The sequence below is a fragment of the Triticum dicoccoides genome, chromosome 1A (assembly GCF_002162155.2).
Source record: "Triticum dicoccoides isolate Atlit2015 ecotype Zavitan chromosome 1A, WEW_v2.0, whole genome shotgun sequence".
NCBI classification, from domain to species: domain Eukaryota; kingdom Viridiplantae; phylum Streptophyta; class Magnoliopsida; order Poales; family Poaceae; genus Triticum; species Triticum dicoccoides.
The window spans coordinates 580,611,073-580,630,470 of record NC_041380.1 but is presented as its reverse complement, the minus strand read 5'-3'; positions in this window follow the sequence as shown (position 1 = coordinate 580,630,470).

Genomic DNA, 19,398 nt, shown 5'->3' with positions numbered 1-19,398 from the left:
AGGGGGCGGACGCAGGCGGAGGGAGGAGGGCGCGTTGGGAGGAGGAGGGTGGAGGGCGCGGTGGGAGGAGGAGGGACGGAAGGAGGGAGTACCTCGGTGGCGGACGGACGATGGCAGCGGCGGCGACGACGAACGACAATGGTTTTCGGCGCGGGCAAGAGTGACTGGGAGGGAGAGTGAGTGAGAGAGAGGGTCAGCCGCGTGGTGATAAGGTAGGGTTAGTAGTAGCGCAGGTATGAAAAGGTGCTACAGGTAAGGAGAATAGCGGTAGTGCGGCACGGTGTAAGGCGCTACTGCTATAACTAGCTGGACGGCGAGGTCATGGCAATTAGAGCAGTAGCGGGGTTTAGAGATGACGCGCTACTGCTATTTTTCTTTCAGTAGCGCGTTTTTCCAGCACGCGTTGTTGCTAAATAGCAGTAGCGTCGTATTTTGAAGAGTGTTGCTGGTAATATTCTGTGTATAAGGTTTTCCCAAGTAGTGATATTGGCTACCATATATTCTACAAAGATCTTTATCGGTCAGACCGCATAACAACATATGTTGTTCCCTTTATCATCGGTATGTTACTTGCCCGAGATTCGATCGTCGGTATCTCAATACCTAGTTCAATCTCATTACCGGCAAGTCCCTTTACTCGTTCCGTAATGCATCATCCTGCAACAAACTCATTAGTCACTTTGCTTGCAAGGCTTATAGTGATGTGCATTACCGAGAGGGCCCAGAGATACAACTCCGACAATCGGAGTGACAAATCCTATTCTTGATCCATGCCAACTCAACAAACACCAGCGGAGACACCTGTAGAGTACCTTTATAATCACCCAGTTACGTTGTGACATTTGGTAGCACACAAAGTGTTCCTCCGGTATTCGGGAGTTGCGTGATCTGATAGTCATAGGAACATGTATAGTTATGGAGAAACCAATAACAACAAACTAAACAATATTGTGCTAAGCTAACGGATGGGTCAAGTCAATCACATCATTCTCTAATGATGTGATCCCGTTAATAAAATGACAACTCATGTCTATGGTTAGGAAACATAACCATCATTGATTCAACGAGCTAGTCAAGTAGAGGCAAACTAGTGACACTCTGTTTGTCTATGTATTGACACATGTACTAAGTTTCCTGTTAATACAATTCTAGCATGAATAATAAACATTTATCATGATATAAGGAAATATAAATAACAACTTTATTATTGCCTCTAGGGCATATTTCCTTCAGTCTCCCACTTGCACTAGAGTGAATAATCTAGTTCACATCTTGATGTGATCTAACACCAATAGTTCACATCTTTATGTGATTAGTTCACATCTCCATGTGACTAACACCCAAAGGGTTTACTAGAGTCGATAATCTATTTCACATCGCTATGTGATTAACACCCAAAGAGTGATCATGTTTTGCTTGTGAGAGAAATTTAGTCAATGGGTCTACCACATTCAGAGCTGTATGTATTTAGCAAATTTTCTATGTCTACAATGCTTTGCATGGAGCTACTCTAGCTAATTGCTCCCACTTTCAATATGTATCTAGATCGAGACTTAGAGTCATCCAGATCGTGTCAAAGTTTGCATCGACATAACTCTTTACGACGAACTCTTTTTCACCTCCATAACCGAGAACCATTTCCTTATTCCACTAAGGATATTTTGACCGCTGTCCAGTGGTCCACTCTTGGATCACTATTGTACACTCTTGCCAAACTTATGGTGAGGTACACATTAGGTCTGGTACAAATCATAGCATATTTTATAGAACCTATGACTGAGGCATAGGGAATGACTTTTCATTCCCTTTCTATTTTCTGTCGTTGTCGGGTTTTGAGTCTTTACTCAACTTCTTACCTTGCAACACAGGCAAGAACTCCTTTTTTGACTATTTTATTTTGAACTACTTCAAAATCTTGTGAAGGTATGTACTCATTGAAAATATATCAATCATCTTGATCTATCTCTATTGATCTTGATGCTCAATATGTAAGTAGCTTCACCAAGGTCTTTCTTTGAAAAACTCCTTTCAAACACTCCTTTATGCTTTCCAGAAAATTCTACATTATTACCGATCAACAATATGTCATTCACATATACTTATCAGAAATGTTGTAGTGCTCCCACTCACTTTCTTGTAAATATAGGCTTCACCGCAAGTTTGTATAAAACCATATGCTTTGATCACTTTATCAAAGCATATATTCCCACTCCGAGATGCTTGCACCAGTCCATAGATGGATCGCTGGAGCTTGCTCAAATTGTTAGCACCTTTAGGATCGACAAAACCTTCTGGTTGCATCATATACAACTCTTCTTTAAGAAATTCATTAAGGAATACAGTTTTGACATCCATTTGCCAGATTTCATAAAATACAACAACTTCTAACATGATTCAGACAGACTTTTAAGCATCGAGACGAGTGAGAAAATCTCATCGTAGTCAACACCTTGAACTTGTCGAAAACATTTTGCGACAATTCAAGATTTGTAGATAGTAACACTACTATCAATGTTCATCTTCCTCTTGAAGATTCATTTTATTCTTAATGACTCATCGATCATCGGGCAAGTCAATCAAAGTCCATACTTTGTTCACATACATGGATCCCATCTTAGATTTCATGGCCTCAAGCCATTTCGCAGAATCTGGGCTCATCATCGCTTCCTCATAGTTCGTAGGTTTGTCATGGTCTAGTAACATGACTTTCAGAAAGGATTACCGTACCACTCTGGCGCGGACCATACTCTGGTTGTCCTACGAGGTTTGGTAGTAACTTGATCTAAAGTTTCATGATCATCGTCATTAACTTCCTCGCTAATTGGTGTAGAGATCACTTGAACTGAATTCTGTGATGAACTACTATCCAATTCGGGAGAAGGTACAATTACCTCATCAAGTTCTACATGCCTCCCACTCACTTCTTTCGAGAGAAACTTCTTCTCTAGAAAGGATCCACTCTTAGCAACAAATATCTTGCCTTTCGGATCTGTGATAGAAGGTGTACCCAACAGTTTCTTTTGGGTATCCTATGAAGACGCATTTTTCTGATTTGGGTTTGTGCTTATCAGGCTGAAACCTTTTTCACATAAGCATCGCAACCCCAAATTTTAAGAAACGACAACTTGGGATTCTTGCCAAACCACATTTCATAAGGCATCGTCTCAACGGATTTAGATGGTGCCCTATTTAACGTGAATGCAGTTGTCTCTAATGCATAACCCAAAAACATAACTGGTAAATCGGTAAGAGACATCATAGATCGCATCATATCTAATAAACTGTGGTTACGATGTTCGGACACACCATTACGTTGTGGTGTTCCAGGAGGCGTGAGTTGCGAAACTATTACGCATTGTTTCAAATGAAGACCAAACTTGTAACTCAAATATTCTCCTCCATGATCAGATCATAGAAACTTTATTTTCTCGTTACGATGATTTTCCACTTCACTCCGAAATTCTTCAAACTTTTCAAATGTTTTAGACTCATGTTTCATCAAGTAGATATACCCATATCTGCTCAAATCATTTGTCAAGGTTAGAAAATAACGATACCTGCCGCGAGCATCAACACTCATTGGACTGCATACATCAGTATGTATTATTTCCAACAAGTCTGTTGCTCGCTCCATAGTTTCGGAGAACGGAGTCTTAGTCATCTTGCCCATGAGGCATGGTTCGCAAGCATCAAGTGATTCATAATCAAGTGATTCCAAAAGCCCATCAGCATGGAGTTTCTTCATGCGCTTTACACCAATATGACCCAAACGGCAGTGCCACAAATAAGTTACACTATCATTATTAACTTTGCATCTTTTGGCTTCAATATTACGAATATGTGTATCATTATGATCGAGATCCAACAAACTATTTTCATTGGGTGTATAACCATAGATTATTTTATTCATGTAAACAGAACAACAATTACTCTCTAACTTAAATTAATAATCCTATTGCAATAAACATGATCAAATCATATTCATGCTCAACGCAAACACCAAATAACATTTATTTAGGTTCAACACTAATCCCGAAAGTATAGGGAGTGCGCGATGATGATCATATCATTCTTGGAACCACTTCTAGCACACATCGTCACTTCACCCTTAACTAGTTTCTGTTCATTCTGCAACTCCCGTTTCAAGTTACTAATCTTAGCAAATGAACTAGTATCAAATACTGAGGGGTTGCTATAAACACTAGTAAAGTACACATCAATAACATGTATATCAAATATACCTTTGTTCACTTTGCCATCCTTCTTATCCGCCAAGTATCTAGGGCAGTTCCACTTCCAGTGATCATCTTTGCAGTAGAAGCACTTAGTTTCATGCTTGGGTCTAGCTTTGGGCTTCTTCATGGGAGTGGCAACTTGCTTGCCATTCTTCTTGAAGTTCCATTTCTTTCCCTTGCCCTTTTAATTGAAACTAGTGGTCTTGTCAACCATCAACACTTGATGCTTTTCTTGATTTTTACCTTCGCCGATTTCAGCATCGCGAAGAGCTTGGGAATTACTTTCGTCATCCCTTGCATATTATAGTTCATCACTAAGTTCTAGTAACTTGGTGATAGTGACTAGAGAACTTTGTCACTTACTATCTTATCTGGAAGATTCACTCCAACTTGATTCAAGCAATTGTAGTATCCAGACAATCTGAGCACATGCTCACTGGTCGAGCTATTGTCCTCCATCTTGTAGGCAAAGTACTGTCAGAGGTCTCCTACCTCTCGACCCTGGCATGAGTATGAAATACCAATTTCAACTCTTAGAACATAGTATATGCTCCGTGGCATTCAAAACCTTTTTGAAGTCCCGGTTCTAAGCCGTAAAGCATGGCGCACTAAACTATCAAGTAGTCATCATACTGAGCTTTGTCAAACGTTCATAACGTCTGCATTTTCTCCTGCAATAGTTATGTCACCTAGTGGTGCATCAAGGACATAATTCTTCTGTGCAACAACGAGGATAATCCTCAGATCACGGATCCAATCTGTATCATTGCTACTATCATCTTTCAACATAGTTTTCTCTAGGAACATATCATAAATAAAACGGGGAAGCTATACGCGAGCAATTGATCTACAACATAGATATGCAAATACTATCAGGACTAAGTTCATGATAAATTTAAGTTCAATTAATCAAATTACTTAAGAACTCCCACTTAGATAGACATCCCTCTAGTCATCTAAATGATCACGTGATCCAAATCAACTAAACCATGTCCGATCATCACGTGAGATGGAGTAGTTTTCAATGGTGAACATCACTATGTTGATCATATCTACTATATGATTCACGCTCGACCTTTCGGTCTCCCGTGTTCCGAGGCCATATCTGCATATGCTAGGGTCGTCAAGTTTAACCCGAGTATTCCGTGTGTGCAAAACTGGCTTGCACCCGTTGTATGTGAACGTAGAGCTTATCACACCCGATCATCACGTGGTGTCTCGGCACGCCGAACTTCCGCAACGGTGCATACACAGAGAGAACACTTGTACCTTGAAATTTAGTGAGAGATCATCTTATAATGCTACCGTCGATCTAAGCAAAATAAGATGCATAAAAGATAAACATCACATGCAATCCATATAAGTGATATGATATGGCCATCATCATCTTGTGCTTGTGATCTCCATCTCCGAAGCACTATCATGATCACCATCGTCACCGGCGCGACACCTTGGTCACCATCGTAGCATCGTTGTTGTCTCACCAAATATTGCTTCTACGACTATCGCTACCGCTTAGTGATAAAGCGAAGCCATTACAGGGCGGTTGCATTGCATACAATAAAGCAACAACCATATGGCTCCTGCCAGTTGCCGATAACTCAGTTACAAAACATGATCATCTCATACAATAAAATATAACATCATGTCTTGACCATATCACATCACAACATGCCCTGCAAAAACAAGTTGGACGTCCTCTACTTCATTGTTGCAAGTTTTACGTGGCTGCTACGGGCTGAGCAAGAACCGTTCTTACCTACGCATCAAAACCACAACGATAGTTTGTCAAGTTAGTGTTGTTTTAACCTTCTCAAGGACCGGGCGTAGCCACACTCGATTCAACTAAAGTTGGAGAAACTAACACCCGCCAGCCACCTGTGTCCAAAGCACGTCGGTAAAACCACTCTCGCGTAAGCGTACGCGTAATGTCGGTCCGAGCCGCTTCATCCAGCAATACCGCCGAACCAAAGAGTGACATGCTGGTAAGCAGTATGACTTGTATCGTCCACAACTCACTTGTGTTCTACTCGTGCAAATAACATCTCTGCATAAACCTGGCTCGATGCCACTGTTGGGGAATGTAGTAATTTCAAAATTTTCCTACGCACACACAGGATCATGGTGATTCATAGCAACGAGAGGGGAGAGTGTGTCCACGTACCCTCGTAGAACGATAGCGGAAGCGTTAGCACAACGCGGTTGATGTAGTCGTACGTCTTCACGATCCGACCGATCCAAGTAACGAATGCACGTCACCTCCGAGTTTAGCACACGTTCAGCTCGATGACGTCCCAAGAACTCCGATCCAGCAGAGCTTCACGGGAGAGTTTCATTAGCACGACGGTGTGATGAAGGTGATGATGATGCTACCGACACAGGGCTTCGCCTAAGCACCGCTACTATATGATCGAGGTGGATTATGGTGGAGGGGGGCACCGCACACGGCTGGGAGAGATCAGCAGATCAACTTCTGTGTCTAGAGGTTCCCCCTGCCTCCATATATAAAGCAGCAAGGGGGGAGGCCGGCCGGCCCCTGTAGGCGCGCCACGAGGAGGAGTCCTCCTCCTAGTAGGAGTAGGACTCCCCTCTTCTACTAGGAGGGGGAAAGGAAGGGGGAAAGGGAGAAGGAAAGGGGGGCGCCGCCCCCCTCTCCTAGTCCAATTCGGACCAGAGGGGGAGGGGCGCGCGTCCTGCCCTAGGCCAGCCCCCTCTCTCTCCACTAAGGCCCATAAGGCCCGTTATTTCTCCGGGGGGGTCCGGTAACCCTCCGGCAATCCGGTTTTCTCCGAAACCACCCGTAACACTTCCAGTGTCCGAATATAGCCGTCCAATATATCGATCTTTACGTCTCAACCATTTCGAGACTCCTCGTTATGTCCGTGATCATATCCGGGACCCTGAACTACCTTCGGTACATCAAAACACAAAAACTCATAATACCGATCATCACCGAACTTTAAGCGTGCGGACCCTACGGGTTCAAGAACTATGTAGACATGACCGAGACACGTCTCTGGTCAATAACCAATAGCGGAACCTGCTGCTCATATTGGCTCCACAATATTCTACGAAGATCTTTATCGGTCAAACCGCATAACAACATACGTTGTTCCCTTTGTCATCGGTATGTTACTTGCCCGAGATTCGATCGTCGGTATCTCAATACCTAGTTCAATCTCATTACCGGCAAGTCTCTTTACTCGTTCCGTAATGCATCATCCTGCAACGAACTCATTAATCACTTTGCATGCAAGGCTTAAAGTGATGTGCATTATCGAGAGGGCCTAGATATACCTCTCCAACAATCGGAGTGAAAAATCCTATTCTTGATCCATGCCAACTCAACAAACACCATCGGAGACACCTGTAGAGCACCTTTATAATCACCCAGTTATGTTGTGATGTTTGGTAGTACACAAAGTGTGCCTCCGGTATTCGGGAATTGCATGATCTCATAGTCATAGGAACTTGTATAGTTATGGAGAAAGCAATAGCAACAAACTAAACGATTATCATGCTAAGCTAACGGATGGGTCAAGTAAATCACATCATTCTCTAATGATGTGATCCCATTAATCAAATGACAACTCATGTCTATGGTTAGGAAACATAACCATCATTGATTTAACAAGCTAGTCAAGTAGAGGCAAACTAGTGACACTCTGTTTGCCTATGTATTCACACATGTACTAAGTTTCCGGTTAATACAATTCTAGCATTAATAATAAACATTTATCATGATATAAGGAAATATAAATAACAACTTCATTATTGCCTCTAGGGCATATTTCCTTCACTGACACCACCATGGAAGAGGCAAAGTTGGTGGTGAAAATGGAATTTCCTAAGGTAATGATGGCTAGAAATGGATTGCCTCCCATATCGCCCCTCCCGAGCAATATGGGTGTCAAACTGGATCTGTGGGGGTCGGAGGAGGGAGAAGAAGCAGTTATGGTAATTGGTTACGGAGCAGAGTTTAGGATTGGGGATGATTCCCAAATCGTCTCAGTTCTGTGGGGTTCTTAACTATCTCTTTCAGATGGAAGATAGATGACAAGAACCAAGGTTCTCTTAACCTGTTGTCATTTCTTGTAGTCGTCCAGTGAAGCGATCAGACTTGTTGAAAAACACTGGTTTGCGCAAACATCCACATATTTTACATATTAGGGTATATCTTAGAAAAACTTGTCTTATTTATTTGGAAAATGTTCAAAATTTCCACTTACAAGGGAAGACGAATCTAGAACCATTCTATGTTAAAAAATTCTAGTCAATACCTAGAACACTTATGGACACAAATAGGTGAGAGATTTCTAACTTCTACACATTTTTATGTTAGGCCCTTGTGAACTGAGTGGAAGGAACAATAAACGTGGGAGGGAAAGGGCATAAAATGTAAAACAATTGTTGTCATGTTACATTTTCCCCTTTGAAAAGAAAATCGTATGGGTTGGACTTAAAGTATGGGATGGTGTGTACCAATATGTTTTCTTTTAACCTAGGAAGATGGACATCAGCATGCCAGTATGTTCTTCTGAACTAAAATATATGTCAAAATATGGATCATGAATTAACATTATGAATATAGAAGGCTGATACGTCCCCAATGTATCTATAAATTTTGATTGCTCCATGCTATGATATTATCTATTTTGGATGTTAATGGGCTTCCTTTTACACTTTTATATCATTTTTGGGACTAACCTACTAATCGGAGGCCCAGCCCAAATTGCTGTTTTTTTTTGCCTATTTTAGGATTTCGAAGAAAAGGAATATCAAACAGAGTCCAAACGGAATGAAACCTTCAGGAACATGATTTTCTCAACAAACCTGATCCAGGAGACTTGGAGTGGCCATCAAGAAACAAGGGAGGAAGCCACCTGGCAGGGGGGGGGCGCCTACCCCCCTGGGCGCGCCCTCCACCCTCGTGGGCCCTCCATTGCTCCACCGACGTACTTCTTCCTCCTGTATATATCCACGTACCCGCAAACACCCAGAAGCACCACGAAAACCTAATTCCACCATCGCAACCTTCTGTACTTGAGAGATCCCATCTCGCGGCCTTTTCCAGAGCTCCGCCGGAGGGGGCATTGATCACGGAGGGCCTCTACATCAACTCCATGGCCTCTCCGGTGATGTGTGAGTAGTTTTCAGACCTACGGGTCCATTGTTATTAGCTAGATGGCTTCTTCCCTCTCTTTGGATCTCAATACAAAGTTCTCCTCGATTTTCTTGGAGATCTATTCGAAATAATCTTCTTTTGCGGTGTGTTTGTCAAGATCCGATGAATTGTGGGTTTATGATCCCGATTATCTAGGAACAATATTTGATTTTCCTCTGAATTCTTTTATGTATTATTGGTTTATCTTGGCAAGTCTCTTCGAATTATCAGTTTGGTTTGGCCTACTAGATTGATCTTTCTTGCAACGGGAGAAGTGCTTAGCTTTGGGTTCAATCTTGTGGTGTTCGATCCCAGTGACAGAAAGGGAAACGATACGTATTGTATTGTTGCCATCGAGGATAAAAAGATGGGGTTTATATCATATTGCTTGATTTTATCCCTATACATCATGTCATCTTACCTAAGGCATTACTCTGTTCTTATGAACTTAATACTCTAGATGCATGCTGGATAGCGGTCGATGTGTGGAGTAATAGTAGTAGATGTAGGCAGGAGTCGGTCTACTTGTCTCGGACGTGATGCCTATATACATGATCATACCTAGATATTCTCATAAGTATTCGCTTTTCTATCAATTGCTCGACAGTAATTCATTTACCCGTCGTTTATACTTATGCTCTTGAGAGAAGCCACTAGTGAAACCTATGGCCCACGGGTCTATCTTCCAATATTTAGTTATTTCCTTTGCCGTTTATTTTACTTTGCATATTTATCATAAAAGTACCAAAAATATTATCTTATCCTATCTATCAGATCTCACTGTCGTAAGTGACCGAGAAGGTCTTGACAACCCCTTTATCGCGTTGGTTGCGAGGTTCTTATTTGTTTGTGTAGGTGCGTGGGACTTGAGCGTGATCTCCTACTGGATTGATACCTTGGTTCTCAAAAACTGAGGGAAATACTTACGCTACTTTGCTGCATCACCCTTTCCTCTTCAAGGGAAAACCAACGCAGTGCTCAAGAGGTAGCATAGGCATACAAGATATATAGTAAATAAAATAGGAATTGAAGCATTTGCAATGCATGTTATCTTGAGGCGGATTGTTAGTCTAAGTAAGAGTAGATACTTTTTAAATTCCATCCGAGTGTTCGCAAGTATTGCGGTCCAAACACTACCACCACTGCCCGACAGAACTTGTAGAAACACTCAATGATGGTGTACTCGCTCATGCGCCCATAGTCGTCTGGTGAATCACCGGGAGCTCCATATGCAAGCATCCTCATCGCTGTCGTGCAGTTCTGGATTGAGGTGAATCCAAGTTTGCCGGTGCAATCCTTCTTGCACTTGAAGTACATGTTGAACTCCCAGATGGAATTAACAATCCTGAGGAAAATCTTTAGGCTCATCAGATAATGGCGCTGAAATGTTTTGTCGCCGTGCAGAGGAGCGTCAGCGAAGTAGTTGGAGTAGAGCGTGTAGTAGCCTCCGAGATGATGCTGGTTCTTTGCATTCATCCACCCCGAGCCGAGCCACCTCGCCACGGCTTTTCATTGCTCGCCAGCAGGCCGGCGAGGGCGGCGAGGACCATGAGATGTTCCTCTTCCTGGACGTCGGCCTCGGCCGAGGCTGGCAAATCGCCGAAAACCTTGCGGGTGGGGTGGGCGCGTGATAACTCAAAAGTATAGGGGATCGCAACAGTTTTCGAGGGTAGAGTATTCAACCCAAGTTTATTGATTCGACACAAGGGGAGCCAACGAATATTCTCAAGTATTAGCAGATGAGTTGTCAATTCAACCACACCTGGAAACTTAATATCTACAATAAGGTATTTATTAGCAAAGTAATATGATAGTAGTGGTAACGGTGGCAAAAGTAACGGTAGCAGTTTTGTTTTATAGTGATTATAACAGTAGCAACGAAAAAGTAAATAAGCGAAGAACAATATGTGAAAAGCTCATAGGCAGTGGATCAGTGGTGGATAAATATGTCGGATGCGATCAATCATGCAACAATTATAACCTAGGGTGACACGGAACTAGCTCCAGTTCATCAATGTAATGTTGGCATGTATTCTGAATATAGTCATACCTGCTTATGGAAAAGAACTTGCATGACATCTTTTGTCCTACCCTCCCGTGGCAGTGGGGTCCTATTGGAAACTAAGGGATATTAAGGCCTCCTTTTAATAGAGTACCAGACCAAAGCATTAACACATAGTGAATACATGAACTCCTCAAACTACGATTATCACCGGTAAGTATCCCGATTATTGTCACTTCGGGGTTAACGGATCATAACACATAATAGGTGACTATAGACTTGCAAGATAGGATCAAGAACTCACATATAGTCATGAAAACATAATATGTTCAGATCTGAAATAATGGCACTCGGGCCCTGGTGAAAAGCATTAAGCATAGCAAACTCATACCAACATCAATTTTAGAACATAATGGGTACTAGGGTTCAAACCCTAACAAAACTAACTCGATTACATGATAAATCTCATCCAACCCATCACCGTCTAGCAAGCCTACAATGGAATTACACACGCACGGCGGTGAGCATCATGAAATTGGTGATGGAGGAAGGTTGATGATGACGATGGCGACGGATTCCCCTCTCCGGAACCCCGAACGGACTCCAGATCAGCCCTCCTGAGAGAGTTTAGGGCTTGGCGGCGGCTCCGTGCCTCAAAACGCGATGAATCCTTCTCTCTGATTATTTTCTCGCCGAACATGAATATATGGAGTTGGAGTTCACGTCGGTGGAGCATTAGGAGGCCCACGAGGTAGGGGGCGCGCCCCCACCCTTGTGGACAGGGTGTGGGCCCCCTGACGTTGATTCTTTCACCAGTATTTTTTATATATTGCAAAAATAGTCTCCGTTGATTTTCAGGTCATTCCGGGAACTTTTATTTCTACACAAAAATAACACCATGGCAATTCTGCTGAAAACAGCGTTCGTCCGGGATAGTTCCATTCAAATCATGAAAGTTAGAGTCCAAAACAAGGGCAAAAGTGTTTGGAAAAGTAGATACGACGGAGATGTATCAACTCCCCCAAGCTTAAACCTTTGCTTGTCCTCGAGCAATTCAGTTGACAAACTGAAAGTGATAAAGAAAAACTTTTCCAAACTCTGTTTGCTCTTGTGTTTGTAATTATGTAAAGCCAACATTCAAGTTTTCAGCAAAGATTATGAACTAACCATATTCACAATAACATTTAGGTCTCATGTTTACTCATATGAATGGCATAATCAACTAGCGAGCAATAATAATAAATATCAGATGACAACACTTTCTCAAAACAATCATAATATGATATAACAAGATGGTATCTCGCTAGCCCTTTCTGAGACCGCAAAACATAAATGCAGAGCACCTTTAAAGATCAAGGGCTGACTGGAAATTCACTGGTAGAAAAAGGGCATATAGTCCCGGTTCGTAAGGGCCTTTAGTCCCGGTTCCTGAACGGGGACTAAAGTGACGGTACTAATGCCATGTACCTTTAGTCCCGGTTCAATCCAGAACTGGGACTGATGGGCCTCCACGTGGGCAGTGCGCAGAGCCCAGGTAGGAGCCCACACGTCAGCATTTCTGTGGCTGGGGTTTTTGTTTTTTTGAAGGGGGGGGTTTGGGGGTTTTGGGGGGTTAATTTAGGTGTTTCATATATTGTGTTAGCTAGCTATAATTAATAGAGAGAAGTGTCCTCTCTTACGTCCGTGCTTGGTCGACGCTACGTACTATACATACGTATAGAGAGGAATAGACACACTAGTTAGCTAGTAAGCAAACGAAGGAAACAAAAGATCGTCATGAACATATATGCATACAGAGAGAAGTGATATTGACCACCTCTCCTTCTCCGAGAGATTGGTCGAACAACAAGTTCTCGTATATCTATCCGACACTACCGGCTACATATATACAATAATTATCTCTTACAAATATAATCATACGAACTCATGGTCCACATAGTATTCTCCGTCTTCAGCGATCACTTGGTCAAGAAAGAATGCCGCCAATTCCTCTGGAATTGCTCGCATGCGAGCTGGTGCTAGGAGTTCATCCCGCTTCCGAAACATCTAATTTGAAGAAGGGGATCAATACATATATATATATGAATGAATGAAACTCAATAAAAATGATGGTAATAAAATAAAATTGTGAATGTTGTTATTTACGTACTTCATATTATTCGTCAGAGTACCCGCCCCGCTCACAGGTCATGTGGCGGATGGACTCGCAGACGTTGTATCCACAAAAATCATTCCCTTTTTCCTGCCACAACCACTTTACAAGAAATAGAGGTAAATCAAACTGATAAGCAAGAATGCTAAATGGTATTGATGAAACTAGTGCTTGAATCACTAGGAGATGCACGGAACATGCTACTATAGTACTTACTTTCGGGTGTCTAAATTCCAGCTCCTTCGGCAGTCCCGGAACTGTTTTGGTGAATTTTCTCCAAACCCCGCCGGACAAAGAAAACAATTACTTGATACCAGGAAATGAACAAAGTTGCTGATATGGTGGATAATGATCGATTTAACTTACTTCTTGAGGATTTCAGTCATGTCCGCATACTCCTGGGGATCTTTTCGTATAGAGTCCAAGATGGTTACTACTCCCTGCTCAAGCCTAATCTCTAGGAGAATATAGTGGAAACTGCACACGCATGCATAACTCATCAATTACATTACTATAACCTGGACTAATATATAAGGGAAACAGAATATGCACAAGACAGTAACACTCACTTGAAGTTGTAAGGAAAGAGTATTATATCTTTGTTTTCATTTTTTTGAATGATCGTAGCAAGTTGGCCTCGGTATCTCCGGGACGATGTTGAACCTCAGTTGCATCTATGAGATATGTGTTAATGAACCCAATATCACCGATTTGTCTTTTCTTCAATTCGGCGATCTTCATTCTGCATAATATAGTGAGGATAATTATAAATACATGCAATGAAAGAGATGAGCCATATAGAGAGACTTAATGACAGAAGTAGTAGTACTTACAGACAGTAGCAGGTGATCGTTGTTTTATCGAGGGCCAATTGATTGAAAAACTGATAGAACTCCTCAAATGGAATAGGCAACAGTTCAATTCCAACGAGGTCATGCTCCGGTTTAACTCTCGCATACAAAGTACTCCTCCCCGCAGACTCTCTGCAGATTTTCGAGTATCAATCATGTAATCTTTGCATCATCATTGTTAAAGATTTTTCATCTTTGACGAGAGGCTTCCCGTACTCGTATCTGTGTATCTGCACCTCCAGGGTATCATAATGTACATCGTCGGGCAGGTAATCGTCAACATTGCCATAACCGGGCACCATCCTCGGATCGATGATGTCGCTAGGCACCTTGAGGGTGGGGGCACGATTGCTTCGCTTGTTCGCCGAGCTGGGCAATTTGTTTCCCAGCTGCTCGTCGTTCTTTCAGCCTTTGATCACTGACTGTACTTCCCGACCGCTCCGCTTCGGCCCATGTCTTTGCAATAATGCGCTCATAGTTGCCTTTCAGCGGAGACTTGGGTGGTTTTGCCAGGGCAGCCAGAGTGCGCTTCACTTTCACCGGATCTACCTTCTCCTCCGGAGGTGGATGTCTCTTTGCTCTCAACCCTTGAAACCAGTCATCCACTTCGGTTCGCGCGATCTCGGCGTTCTCCTCCGAGGTCCTCTCATATGGTAACTTCTCTGGAGTCTTCACAGAAGGACCGAATCTGTATGTCCTCCCGCCTCTGGTTGTACTGCTAGACACCGACCGAGCAGACGGAGCGGTTGTCTTCTTTACTTCCTTACGAGGCGGAGGAGAAGGACTACGACGCGCCGGAGCAGCTGGAGCGGTGGCAGGTCTCTTCCGCCCTTGCTGACGAGGCGGAGAAGGAGGAGGCTGGCTGCTCGGGCGCGTCGGCGCAGGCGGAGAAGGAGGCGGAGTGCCGCCATGCGCCGGAGAAGGAGCCGGCCGAGGGCCCTGGTCGTCACTCGCCGGAGGAGGAGGCAGTGGAGGAGGCGGAGTGCCCTGACTCGCCGGAGGAGGAGGAGGAGGCGGAGGCGTCCAGTTCGGAAGGTTGATGAGCTCCTTCCGCCATAGGCATGGAGTCTCCAGAGCAGACCCCAGCCGAGTCTACCCTTCACCGGTAGGGTGGTCAAGCTGGGGGTCCTCAAATCCCTCCGTTATTTCATCCACCATCACCCTAGCATATCCTTCTGGAATCGGCCGGCAGTGAAAAGTTGTGCCGGGTTCAGTAGGATAAACAGAGCCAACAGCCGCCTTGACCTTCAAATTCATCCATTGCGTCATAAGGTGGAAATTTTGAGACTCCGTGATAGCATCCACGGGATAGCTTGCAGGAGCCATCAAGGCATGCTCCAGCTGAAGCAACTCGGTGGAAGCCACACTGCTTCTGCGCTGAGATGGCGGGGTAGCTTCGGGGGAGGCTTCGGCAGTACGTTTGCTGTGATTTGCTTCTCGTTCCTCTATCGCATCTACCCTTGCTTGCAGCGCCTGCATTTGGGTCTGCTGCACTTTTTTCCTCCTCTCATGGGATTTGTAACTGCCTGCGTCCGGAAACGCAACCTTCCACAGAATGGAGCCTGGTGTGCCTCGTGTCTGTCCAGGGTGCTCAGGATTCACGAGGGGCATTGTGAGCTCGTCGTTCTCTCTGCCTGGAAAGAACTTCCCTTGCCGCGCTGCTTCGATATACTGCTTAAGCTTCCTGACTGGTATGTCCATTTGATCGTTCGTCCAAATGCACTTCCCTGTTACAGGGTCCAAGGTTCCGCCAGCCCCGAAGAACCAAGTCCGGCAACGGTCTGGCCAGCTAATTGTCTCTGGTTTGATCCCTTTATCAACCAGATCATTCTCAGTCTTGGCCCACTTAGGCCGGGCTACGAGGTAGCCACCTGACCCCGTGTGATGGTGAAGCATCTTCTTCGCAGCATTTTGCTTGTTTGTCGCCGACATCTTTTTACTCTTTTCCGATGTCTTGTGGGCCACAAATGCGGGCCAGTGATCTCTGATCTTCTCATATCTGCCTTTGAATTCTGGTGTCTCGTTATTTTCGACAAACTTATTCAGCTCTTTCTTCCACCTCCTGAATAGTTCTGCCATCCTCTTAAGAGCAAAAGACTTGATTAATTTCTCTTTAACTGGGTTCTCTAGATTATCCTCTGGCGGTAGGGTGAAATTTGACTTTAGCTCAGTCCAAATATCATTTTTCTGCATATCATTGACATAAGACACCTCAGGGTCTTCTGTAACCGGCTTAAACCATTGCTGGATGCTTATCGGGATATTGTCCCTAACCAGAACCCCGCACTGAGCAACAAATGCGCTCTTTGTCCGGAGGGGTTCAATCGGTTGGCCGTTGGGCGCGATTGCTATGATCTCAAACTTTTCATCCGAGCTCAACTTTTTCTTCGGGACTCGTCTCTTTACCAAAGTTGTGCTTGATCTGGAGGGCTAGAAAAAAGAACAAAGACTTAATTAATATGTGTACATACCAAAACAATGAATGCATCAATCAGCTAGTTAGCACAGGCTTAACTAATATATATACCTGGCCGGACTCGGTTCGGTCACCGGAGCCGTCATCACGGTCTCCTTCTTGCACCGGCATTGGGTCACCAGAGCCGTCCTCATGTTCTTCTTCTTGCACCGGCATTAGGTCACCGTAGCCAGCTTGTTCACCCTCTCCTTCCAGACCATCGGTTTTGTTGAGAAACAACGAGACGACATCACTTCCTTCTGCGATTATGTCCCTCAACAACGCTTCTTTTCCTTCATCTAGGGCGGTGTCCATAGTTTCTACAAATATTTACAACATGGCAATTATTATTCAAACATGACAGATGGATATATTAGTGCCAAACGTAGAACTAGCTACCTAATCATAGTAAGCTATCGGGAGGGGGTATATATCAACAACGACGACACTACATCTATGTCCCTCGATGACCGTCGTTCCCGATAAAAAAAAGAGGAAGAAGAAGAAAAAAAAGAGGAGAAGAAAGAATAGAGGAGAAGAACTCCTCTATTCTTTCTTCTCATTTTTTTCTTCTTCCTCTTCTTTTTTTTCCTCTTCTTCCTCTCATGTTCGAGAGCATCGCCGAGGGGTCGGGTGGTTGCCTAGTGTCAAAGTATTCAACAAAACCATGTCTTCATCATTAGGCGAAAGTAACATGTGCATGATGGTACGAAGCTCTCCAAAGTTATTTTGGAACGGAGTCCTAGATAGGATAATTCGCTTTTTGGTACAAAGTTCAGCAAGAACCTTCCAAATATCGTTATTTGGAAGGCCTTTGCTGAAATTCGTACAAGAAGGCAAATTATCCTATCCGGGACACCATTCCAAAATAATTTTGGAGGACTTCGTCATGCCCTGGTTACTTTTGGCTAATGATGAAGCAAGGATTTCTTCAATACTTTGACACTAGGAAACCTCTCTCGACCCCTCGGCGATCCTCGACCCCTCGAACCCTCGACGACCCTGGAACCCTCGACCCCTCGGCGATCCTCTTCTTCCTCTCATGTTCGAGAGGATCACCGAGGGGTCGGGAGGTTGCGTAGTGTCAAAGGATTCAACAAAACCATGTCTTCATCATTAGGTGAAAGTAACATGTGCATGATGGTACGAAGCTCTCCAAAGTTATTTTAGAACGGAGTCCTAGATAGGATAATTCGCTTTTTGATACAAAGTTCAGCAAGAACCTTCCAAATATCGTTATTTGGAAGGCCTTTGCTGAAATTCATACAAAAAGGCAAATTATCCTATCCGGGACACAATTCCAAAATAATTTTGGAGGACTTCGTCATGCCCTGGTTACTTCCGGCTAATCATGAAGCCATGGATTTCTTCAATACTTTGACACTAGGAAACCTCTCTCGACCCCTCGGCGATCCTCGACCCCTCGAACCCTCGACGACCCTGGAAGCCTCGACCCCTAAACGACCCTGGAACCCTCGACCCTCGACCCTATAGAACCCTCGAACCCTCGAACCTTGACCCCTTAACGACCCTCGACCCTCTACCCTAGTTCCCAAGCCTCGACCCCTCGGCGATCCTTGACACCCTCGTTCCTGATAAAAATTAAGAAGAAGAAGAAAAAAAAGAGGAGAAAAAAAGGAGAAGAAGCTCCTCTATTACTTCTTCTTCTCCTCTTTTTTTCTTCTTCTTCCTCTTCTTCCTCTCCTCGTCTTCTCCTTCTTCTTCTCCTTCTTTCTCTACTTATTTTCCTTTTCCTTATTTTACTTTTTCCTCTCCGCTAACATAAAATGCACTAACCTAAAATGCAACAAACATAAAATGCACTAAATCGATCAACTAACCTAAAATCAGTGATAAAATGCACTAACCTAAAATCGATATCTACTAACAACTTAAAAAAATTAATACATATATGAAAAAATGCATATATGCAAAAAAAACATCATCATATCATCAACAGAAAAAAATAATATTTTTTCTAAAAATCTATCTTTTGCATATATACATCAACATATATATACACTAACCTAAAATGCACAAAAATGCTATCGGAGAGGGGGTATATCGACCCCCCTCATGTATCCACATACATACATCTATACATACATACATTTCTCATATATACATACATACATTTCTCATATATAAGTTTTTCTTCTTCTTCCTTTCTTCCTTCTTCCTAGCTAGATATATAAATTTTTTCATATATAAAATACATATATACTTGCATATATGTATAAATTTTTGCATATATAAAGTTTTTCTAAAATCTAACTTTTGCATATATGAACATATATACACAGAGAACATATACATATATGCACATTTTTATAATAATGAAAAAAATAAGAGGAAAGAGCGCCGGCGGCCGGACCGAAGGTGGCGGCGTGTGGTCGGGGCGACGGCGACGGGGTTGGGGAAGGGGCAGCGCACGTGGCGACGGCGACGGGGTCGGGGAAGGGGCCGCGCGCGCGGCGACGACGACGGGGTCGGGGAACGGGTGGCGCGCGCGGCGACGACGACGGGGTCGGGGCAGGGG